The sequence below is a fragment of the Rutidosis leptorrhynchoides genome, chromosome 10 (assembly GCF_046630445.1).
Source record: "Rutidosis leptorrhynchoides isolate AG116_Rl617_1_P2 chromosome 10, CSIRO_AGI_Rlap_v1, whole genome shotgun sequence".
In the NCBI taxonomy this organism is placed as follows: domain Eukaryota; kingdom Viridiplantae; phylum Streptophyta; class Magnoliopsida; order Asterales; family Asteraceae; genus Rutidosis; species Rutidosis leptorrhynchoides.
This window is the reverse complement of record NC_092342.1, coordinates 338,561,748-338,571,535: the sequence shown is the minus strand read 5'-3', so window position 1 is coordinate 338,571,535 and position 9,788 is coordinate 338,561,748. Positions and strand designations below refer to the sequence as shown.

At 31.0% G+C, this 9,788-nt stretch overlaps 1 long non-coding RNA gene across 4 annotated transcripts; it reads left to right on the top strand.

Moving 5' to 3' along the window:
* The first annotated feature begins 6,397 nt into the window (after positions 1-6,397).
* Positions 6,398-9,324, top strand: LOC139872152 (uncharacterized). Of its 4 annotated transcripts, none has more exons than XR_011766897.1 (3): positions 6,398-6,437; positions 8,251-8,390; positions 8,475-9,322. It is a non-coding gene; the product is annotated as an uncharacterized lncRNA (long non-coding RNA). The 4 variants fall into 4 exon arrangements; XR_011766896.1 differs by having other exon boundaries at positions 6,398-6,454; XR_011766899.1 differs by lacking the exon at positions 6,398-6,437 and having other exon boundaries at positions 6,646-8,390; positions 8,475-8,667; positions 8,766-9,324.
* Positions 9,325-9,788: the final 464 nt, after the last annotated feature.

The following is a 9,788-nucleotide window of genomic DNA, read 5'->3' as shown; positions in this document are numbered from 1 at the left end:
CATAATATCATGATAATGTAATAATTTAACATCTCTTTAGATATAATAAACAATAGGATAATAACATTTAACAAGATCGTTAACCTAAAGGTTTCAAAACAACACTTACATGTAACGACTAACAATGACTTAATGACTCAGTTAAAATGTATATACATGTAGTGTTTTAATATGTATTCTAACACTTTTGAAAGACTTCAAAACACTTATAAAAGTACTTCTACTTAACAAAAATTCTTACGATTACATCCTCATTCATTTTCATCAACAATTCTACTCGTATGCACTCGTATTTGTACTCGTACAATACACAGCTTCTAAATGTATTTACTATTGGTATATACACTCCAATGATCAGCTCTTAGCAGCCCATGTGAGTCACCTAACCATGTGGGAACCATCATTTAACATCTAGCATGAAATATCTCACAAAATTACAAACTAATGGAGCCTATATGGGGAGACTAAGTTCACGTGAATGATGGCACTCACAAACACTTTCATTTTGCAACTTACATGCATCAAACTACTATCTCTCAAGTGTTCTTCCATTGTTCTAAGTGTTCCTCATCATCTTCATCAAAATCTGGCTCAATCTAGTTCATAAATCCATACATAAATTAAGATACAAAACAATTACTCAAGAACACACCAACAACACTTCCAAGTTTGCTAGCTTACTTTCAATCTTGCAAATCCATTTCAAGTGATCATCCAACCTCAAGAAATCTTTTTTATTTATAGTAAGATATCTTTCTAATATAAGGTAATACTCATATTCAAACTTTGATTCAATTTCTATAACTTTAACAATCTTATTTCGAGTGGAAATCTTACTTGAACTTGTTTTCGTGTCATGATTCTACTTCAAGAACTTTCAAGCCATCCAAGGATCCTTTGAAGCTAGATCTATTTTTCTTATTTTCAGTAGGTTTATCCACAAAACCTGAGGTAGTAATGATGTTCATAACATCATTCGATTCATATATATAAAACTACCTTATTCGAAGGTTTAAACTTGTAATCACTAGAACATAGTTTAGTTAATTCTAAACTTGTTCGCAAACAAAAGTTAATCCTTCTAACTTGACTTTTAAAATCAACTAAACACATGTTATATATCTATATGATATGCTAACTTAATGATTTAAAACCTGAAAACACGAAAAACACCGTAAAACCAGATATACGCCGTCGTAGTAACACTGCGGGCTGTTTTGGGTTAGTTAATTAAAAACTATGATAAACTTTGATTTAAAAGTTGTTCTTCTGGGAAAATGATTTTTCTTATGAACATGAAACTATATCCAAAAATTATGGTTAAACTCAAAGTGGAAGTATGTTTTCCAAAATGGTCATCTAGACGTTGTTCTTTCGACTGAAATGACTACCTTTACAAAAACGACTTGTAACCTGTATTTACGACTATAAACTTATATTTTTTATGTTTAGATTCATAAACTTAAGTTCAATATGAAACCATAGCAACTTGAATCACTCATAACGGATTTAAAACGAAGTTGAATATTTTTGCTTGTTGTAACTACGTGAAAATTGGTAACAAATCTATATTAATCATATCCTAGCTAACTCATATTGTATTATACATGTATTCTAATATATTATGTAATCTTGGGATACGATAGACACGAATACGATATTTTGACATATCATATCGACCCATCTATATATATATTTCGAAACAACCATAGACACTCTATATGCAGTAATGTTGGAGTTAGCTATACAGGGTTGAGGTTGATTCCAAAATATTATATATACTTTGAGTTGTGATCTAGCCTGAGACTTGTATACACGAGGTCGTGGATTGATTCAAGATAATATATATCGATTTATTTCTGTACATCTAACTGTGGACAACTAGTTGTAGGTTACTAACGAGGACAGCTGACTTAATAAACTTAAAACATTAAAACATATTAAATGTTGTAAATATATTTTGAACATACTTTGATATATATGTACATATTTGTTATAGGTTCGTGAATCGACCAGTGGCCAAGTCTTACTTCCCGGTGAAGTAAAATCTGCGAAAGTGAGTTATAGTCCCACTTTTAAAATCTAATATTTTTGGGATGAGAATACATGCAGTTTTATAAATGTTTTACAAAATAGACACAAGTACGTGAAACTACATTTTATGGATGAATGATCGAAATCGAATATACCCCTTTTAGCTTGGTATCCTAAGAATTAGGGAACAGACCCCCTAATTGATGCGAATCCTAAAGATAGATCTATCGGGCCCAACAAGCCCCATTCTGGAATTTGGAATGCTTTAGTACTTCGAGTTTATCATGTCCGATGGGTGTCCCGGAATGATGGGGATATTCTATATGCATCTTGTTAATGTCGGTTACCAGGTGTTCACCATATAAATGATATTTTTTATACAGATTGTATATTATTGAAAGATGAAATCTTGTGGTCTATTATTATTACGATTTGATATATATAGGTTAAACCTATAACTCACCAACATTTTTGTTGACGTTTAAAGCATGTTTATTCTCGGGTGATTATTAAAAGTTTTCGCTGTTGCATGCTAAAATATGGACAAGATTTGGTGTCAGCATGTTTGTATAATATTGTTTAAAACTGCATTCGAGATTTACTTTGTTGTAACATATTAATATTGTAAACAAATATGTATTGGTAGTGTGTAAGTGTGATATTTTTTAGATTATCATTTCTGGATAATCTAGGTGGTGTCCTTTTAACCTTGTCGATAAAATAAAGGTTATGGTTTGTTTTTAAAAACGAATGCAGTCTTTGAAAAACGTCTCATATAGAGGTCAAAACCTCGCAACGAAATCAATTAATATGGAATGTTTATAATCAGTATGAATGGGACATTTCATATATTATCAGCCGTCTTCACCACCAAATTATAATCATCGTCGCTCATTAACATCATCTCATTCATTTACCATTATCAATAAATGATTATCATCATCATCAATGTACGCATCAAGTCATCATCATTCATTTGTTGTTAACAGCAAACGGTCTCGGCCAAAACAAACATAAAAATTATACGGCCCAAAACACATGCCCATCTAGTAAATTTATAGCCCACATATAAAGTCTAATATAAAAACAAGTCTGTGGTTGTTATCCGTAACTTTCGAACAATATAATAACACAAAAATTTCGCATGTCCTCTTCCAATAATCTGTTAACAAACCCAAAAAAAAATCCAATAATAAAAAAAATTTACGGTCCAAGATCCTTGAATGTATAACTCGTGGATTTTAAACAGATAGATGTTATAGTCTTGGTGGGGTTCGACTTTTAGAAAGAAACAGCAACATCTCACATCATTCATTGGTTCTTTATCATTAACATAATATACTTTTAAATCAAGTAGGGGTTGAATGGTTGGTACATGTCGTCCATCAATGAAAACATTCAAAAGCATTAGCCACTATAAGATAGTGATAAGGGTGTGGTGCTTTTTGTAAAAAAAATATATAAAACAAACAGGCCATAACCCATCATGTCAGATGTGGTTTTGATTATGACGATGTGGTGATTACAAGATGAAGATTGGTGGCGGTTAGAGTGAAGGTGATGATGTGAAGTTCATGAAGAAGAAGCCAAGAAAGAAAAGGGTGATCGAATTTAGAAAATAATTACGAGAGAGAGAAGAGAGATTTACGATTGAAAGGAAGGTCATGGTGATGGAAGCCGATGGTTTGGGTTGTTCATGACTGAAAAGAAACAGATGGTATACAGCAGCTTCAAGATATTGTTGATCGATTAGAAGGAACTAAAACAGAAAATGAAATATAAGTGAGTGTGTAGGTGAAGGTGTACAGTGGTCTAGTGGTTGCCGTGGTGGGCTATGGTGGTGCAGGTTGATGTGGGTGACGGAGATGCAAGATGGTGATTCACGAGTCTCTTAAGGAAAACAAAGTGTTGGTTGAACTATGTATCCTTCTGCATATATATGTATCATATATGCATACCAATTATGAATTAGATAATAGGAGATAAGAAAGAAAGAGTGGATTCTCTTTTAATAATATTAGTCACGGATCAAACAAGAAATCAAAAAGAAGAAAATGATGTGTAACAGAAGTTATACAAGAAGAATCAATTTAGAAGGGAAAATAATAAACAGACAATGGAATTTATCTGATTTGTACGATCATGATATTAATAATTATCAAGAAACAATTATCATAAAGCTTGAAATTGATCTGTATTGAATTCAATAATTTGTATGCTGTTATATATATTTGATATCAATAATAAATAAGTATAAATTCATTAATAATTATAATACATTTATTAATATTAGAAGTAATAAAATTACAAATATTACTAATAATTGAAATAATAATAATACTATTAATAATTAAGATAATGCTAGTAATAACAATAATAATATTAATAATAATATTGAAATTATACTAATAATGATAAAAGTAATAATGATTATAATTTTTAAATGAAAATGGTTGTTTTTAGTAACCATAATAATATATTAATTTATTTGTATCAAATTTTATATATATAATAATATTCATAATACTGTTATTAATATTAATATTTATAATAACCATATTAATATAGTAATTACATATACATATATTAATATTCAACTTATTAATTATGTAATATTTAATAATTAAATAATATATACATTTATATATATATATATATATATATATATATATATATATAATATTTACTGAATAATTAATATTTATACATTTTAGTATATACATATAACCATTAATTATATATATATATATATATATATATATATATATATATATATATATATATATATATATATATATATATATATATATATATTCATTTTAATAACAACTTAATGATTCTGTATTTTCTTTTACATTCTTAATTCTAATCGGTTAAATTGTATTTTATTATTTTAATTTATTATATATACTTTTGTTATATTATATATTTTATATATTTATATCTATATATATATATATATATATATATATATATATACACACACACACACACACACATATGTAAATATTTATTTACATACAATTGTTCGTGAATCGTCGAGAATAGTCAAAGGTATAAATGAATCTATGTAAATAGTTCAAAAATTTGTAGACTCAGTTTAACAGACTTTGCATATCAAGTCAAAATCATATAAAGAGTAAGTTTAAATTTGATCGAAAATTTTCGGGTCGTCACAGATACTCGTATTTCACGTGGTTTGTAGTGGGCTATCATATAAAAACTAAGTGTTGCCACGTTTTTCCATACATATATTACTCCCTCTGTCCCATATTAATAGTCCAGTATTTCATTTTGAGATGTCTCAAATTAATAGTTTACTTTCATAAATAGAAAATAATAAGAAGTTTAAGTTCTATTATGCCCTTAATGTAAGTGGATAGGATTAAAGGAGAAAGAAAAGGTAAGGGTAAAACTGGAAAGTAAATAGACACAGTACTTTTATGATATTTTCTTAAACTGCGTTTTTTTTTGTCTTTAAACTATTAATATGAAACGGAGGAAGTACAATACAATATGATCTACTTAGACAACTAGACATATTCATTATTTTATTGGTACAAATTTAGAAGTGAAAAATAATGTTTCTTCTGTCCTTAGTTTATTTTTGTTCGAAATTAATTATCCCATTTCTATAAATGGAAAAAAATACGGAGTAATAAACTTAAATTCTATTATGCACATAATATATGTAGATAGGATTAATGGACAAAAAACTACAAAAATTAAAAAGTAAATTGAAATTATAGTATTTTTGTAACATTTTGCGTTTTTTGTCCGGAAACAATTTATATATATATATATATATATATATATATATATATATATATATATATATATATATATAAATTGTGGTAAATGGTGTCACAATCTAATTGGTCCCAACACCCAAAAATCACTGTTAATGCGCTAGTAGCATTTTTTTTTTTTTAAGCGTTATACTGTTCAACTCTTCCAGAACCTCCTTTTATTTCTCATCTATTTCTCTCACCACAAGCGACTTCTCCATCAACTCCTAAAAATACCCTAAAACACCATCACAGTTTCCATCGTCCGACCACACCCCATCGACGCGACGATTGACGAGGAAAAAAAAAAAACTAAATCGCCTCCACCATCTTCGATGAGCAACGTTTGAGAGACTTCTCTGCTGCTAACTTCACCAATTTGGTCGGTGTTTAAGACCCGTGTTTTTTCCTTTTTTTGGTCTCGGGTTTCTGCTCTCCATCGTCATCTTTTTCTTCATGCGAACCAACTGCGCTGCCTTCTTGCATCTGATAATTTGAAATAGGATTATTTTTTCCTTTTTTTGATTTACTTCCTTAATATTGGCTACTAATTTTGATTATTGTTTTTGTTTCCAGTTTGTTTGCGAATTCCTTCAGTCGCTGTTGTTAAAATGGGTAATGAATATGCTTAGGTTCGTTATCATTATGAATGTTTGTGTTTCACTAATTATTATAATGATTATTCTACATGTTTTCGTTGTTGTTACTTTAGATTTTGAAGATGAAATTCTATTCCTCTTTTTTTGCTATTTGTGATTTCTCCTTTTTGTTAATTACTGATGCACATGTTAATGTTCATTTGAAAAAATAGGTGCATCAATTTTGTCTGCCTATGTTAACTTCTATCTATATGGTTTGTCCTTTATGATTTCGATTTTAATGACGCCCTAAAAAAGTAGACTACCTTTACTTCATTTATAGAATTTTGAAATGCAAAATCAGTCCTTTTGAGGTAGAATTTAAAAAATGAAATCAGCCCCTTTAACTAATATGGATCGGTTACTATATTTATGTAGCATATTTTTGCTTCTAACTTTTGTCTTGACTTTTTTTAGAGCTTATTTATTGAACAATGCAAGAGGTAGCCCAAGTGGTTGGGGCCCTGAGATCCTTGCAAGAGGTCTCAGGTTCAATTCTTGGGGTGGCCAGTGAAGGGTTGGAAACAGCCGGGGAGTATTCCTGATGGGCTGCGTACACTAGAATATGGGGTCGGATTACTCGCTCTTCCCGGGTAACCCGAACAGGGAAAACCTTACAACTTTAACCATCCCAAGGTAGCCCAAGTGGTTGGGGCCCTGAGATCCTTGCAAGAGGTCTCAGGTTCAATTCTTGGGGTGGCCAGGGAAGGGTTGGAAACAGCCAGGGAGTATTCCTGATGGGCTGCGTACACTAGAGTATGGGGTCGGATTACTCGCTCTTCCCGGGTAACCCGAACAGGGAAACCTTACAACTTTATTTATTGAACAATGTTTAAATATTATTGAACTAATAAGAGTATTATTTTAGTGCTAATTCTAATTTCTTATAAATGACTCGAGTGATTATTAACACTTCGAGCTATTTTAACCCTTTCGATATGTTCTCTGCTAAGCAAATAGTTTTATGCTACCAGTTTGACTCCATATGTATAAAATACACTGTAAATCAACCCATTCCTAATAAGGAAATAGGTGAAAACCGCCACCTTCAGTGGAATTGTAATCTCATGCTTTCATATGCGATTTACATACTTCATTGTTTCAAATTGTTATTTTGACGCATTGAGGTACATGGAGGCTGACATCGTGGCTGTTATCGGTCCGCAAAGTTCAGTTATGGCCCTGTACTTTTAAATCTAGCAAATGAACTCCACGTACCGTTTTTGTCATTCACAGCTTGAAATGGTAAAGCTATTTTGGCTATAGAGAAGTAACTACAACATTCACTGATAATGACCAATTTAGAAATAGTATATACACATTAGGCGACAAACTTTCAGAAAAACGTTCTAAGCTCACATTTAAAGCACCACTACCATGAAACACTTTATTCACGAAACACTTTATCATCAGATCTTCCATTGTTCTCTTCGCAGCTCCCTGCTGCCCAAAATACAGGTTTTGATTTCCAAATTATATTTGTGAATTTTGTCTCTTTAAATTTGCATCTTTGGTTTTGTATATATAGCTTTCCAATTAATTCTGTGGTATATTTTATCTTACATTGAAAAACAAATCTTAATTATGAGGTTGTAACAAATGTAATATTTGTTGTTTATGTGTTTCACATTATTATCGAGACGTTGGCGATCCCAGTTGTACATGTAATTTCTGTAAGGCGTTCTTTTGGTACGAAGAGCGCGCTAAGTCTCACACTAGAGCTCTTCAAGTAAAAATTACCACTTACTATTTTTTGTGTGTGCTGACTTTGTGAATCCTTTATGCTACAGGTGCTCCACTACGATTTCAATGTAACTGTCTTGGTATTACTACGATTTCAATGCTTGATAGCAAAGTCAATGTGAGTATGGGTTAGTTTCTAACATCTTGATGCTGGTCAGATTGCAACTGATGGTGTGATTGAATATGGGTAAGTATTTACACTTCTCAAATTGTAATAAAAGGATTTATGGATGAGATAATCGAAATAAGGCTGGTATGTTGGTTATGCCAGATATATGGGAAGAAATTATATGCTATGATCCGAAGACAAATGCGACAAGACACAATGGTATGAAGAGGGCTCAAGATAATTCTCAGTAATGGTTTGTAGATAGAAATTGGAAGAAGATGGGGCCATAATAGACCTTCAACTCAGTAGGGTAGTTAAGTTTGTAGCTAAAGTGGTTAAGTAAAAGTCTATTAGAGTAAATAAATCATACTTTATTATGTGGATTTCTTTTCTATTATTAATATCATGTTGTTTTGGAGCTTTCTTGATAATGTTGATTTATATTTACTGCAGTAATAAGCTATTAATAGTTGTTGGCGGTGGCGCATGATGGAAATGGTTGTGGTGAAAGAGACTTACACTTGGTTGTTGGAGAAGCATGATAAAAGTTTTGTTAGGGATAAAACAAGCCATATGTTTGAAGATCACTCTCCTATTGTTGTTTTCCCCAAAGGCATGTTTCTATGATTCCACTCCTTTAGTACCATATAGTTGTTTACACTTTTTCATCACTGTTATCGAGTGTATGATATCTGCCCAAACATTCCTGAAAAGTTACATGTTTAAAAAAGTTGAATAGTTTTACAGTGTATGTAACTATGTTTATCTTTTCCTTATGATATGGTTTTGCAATAGTTATTTGGGTTTATCTTTTTCCTACAACTTGAATAGATATATCACATTTGTATCTTGATGTTTGTGACTACACGTGTCAGCGGCCATTGTGTACTACTTTCTTTTGGTATGGTGAAAATTTGAGGTCAAACTCTAAAGACAAACATATGCACCACCGCCTATGATGTGTAAACCATTCAAACAAGACCACCCTCCTTTAAAGAAGCTCCTGGTAGATTGATATCGCAAACCTAAGTATGTTCTCTTGATTCTTAGATTATACGGAGTATTATATTATTAAATCATAAAATTATATACTTATGTTATTCCACTAACTTTACGGAACGAGCACGCTACAGGATCCGATGTTAAAGCATACGAGCTGTTAGAAAAACCGGTACTTCTACCTACAAGCACTACTACAAAAAAAAAAAAAAAAAGGAATGGAAACCGGTTTTTAAGGCTTTAGAAACCTGTTTCAAAACCGGTGTCTATGTATAGGGGTTTATAAAGTGGAGACCGGTTTTAAAACCGGTCTCTAAACTCGACTTTCGAAACCGGTTTTTAACAAAAAACAGGACAATACAAACCTGTTTTCAATAAAAACCGGTTTCTATTCTAAAATTTTTTTTAAAAAAAATATCGTTATACAAACAGCACCATCACCATCATGTCTATTTGTGGTTGTTTATTTTATTAATA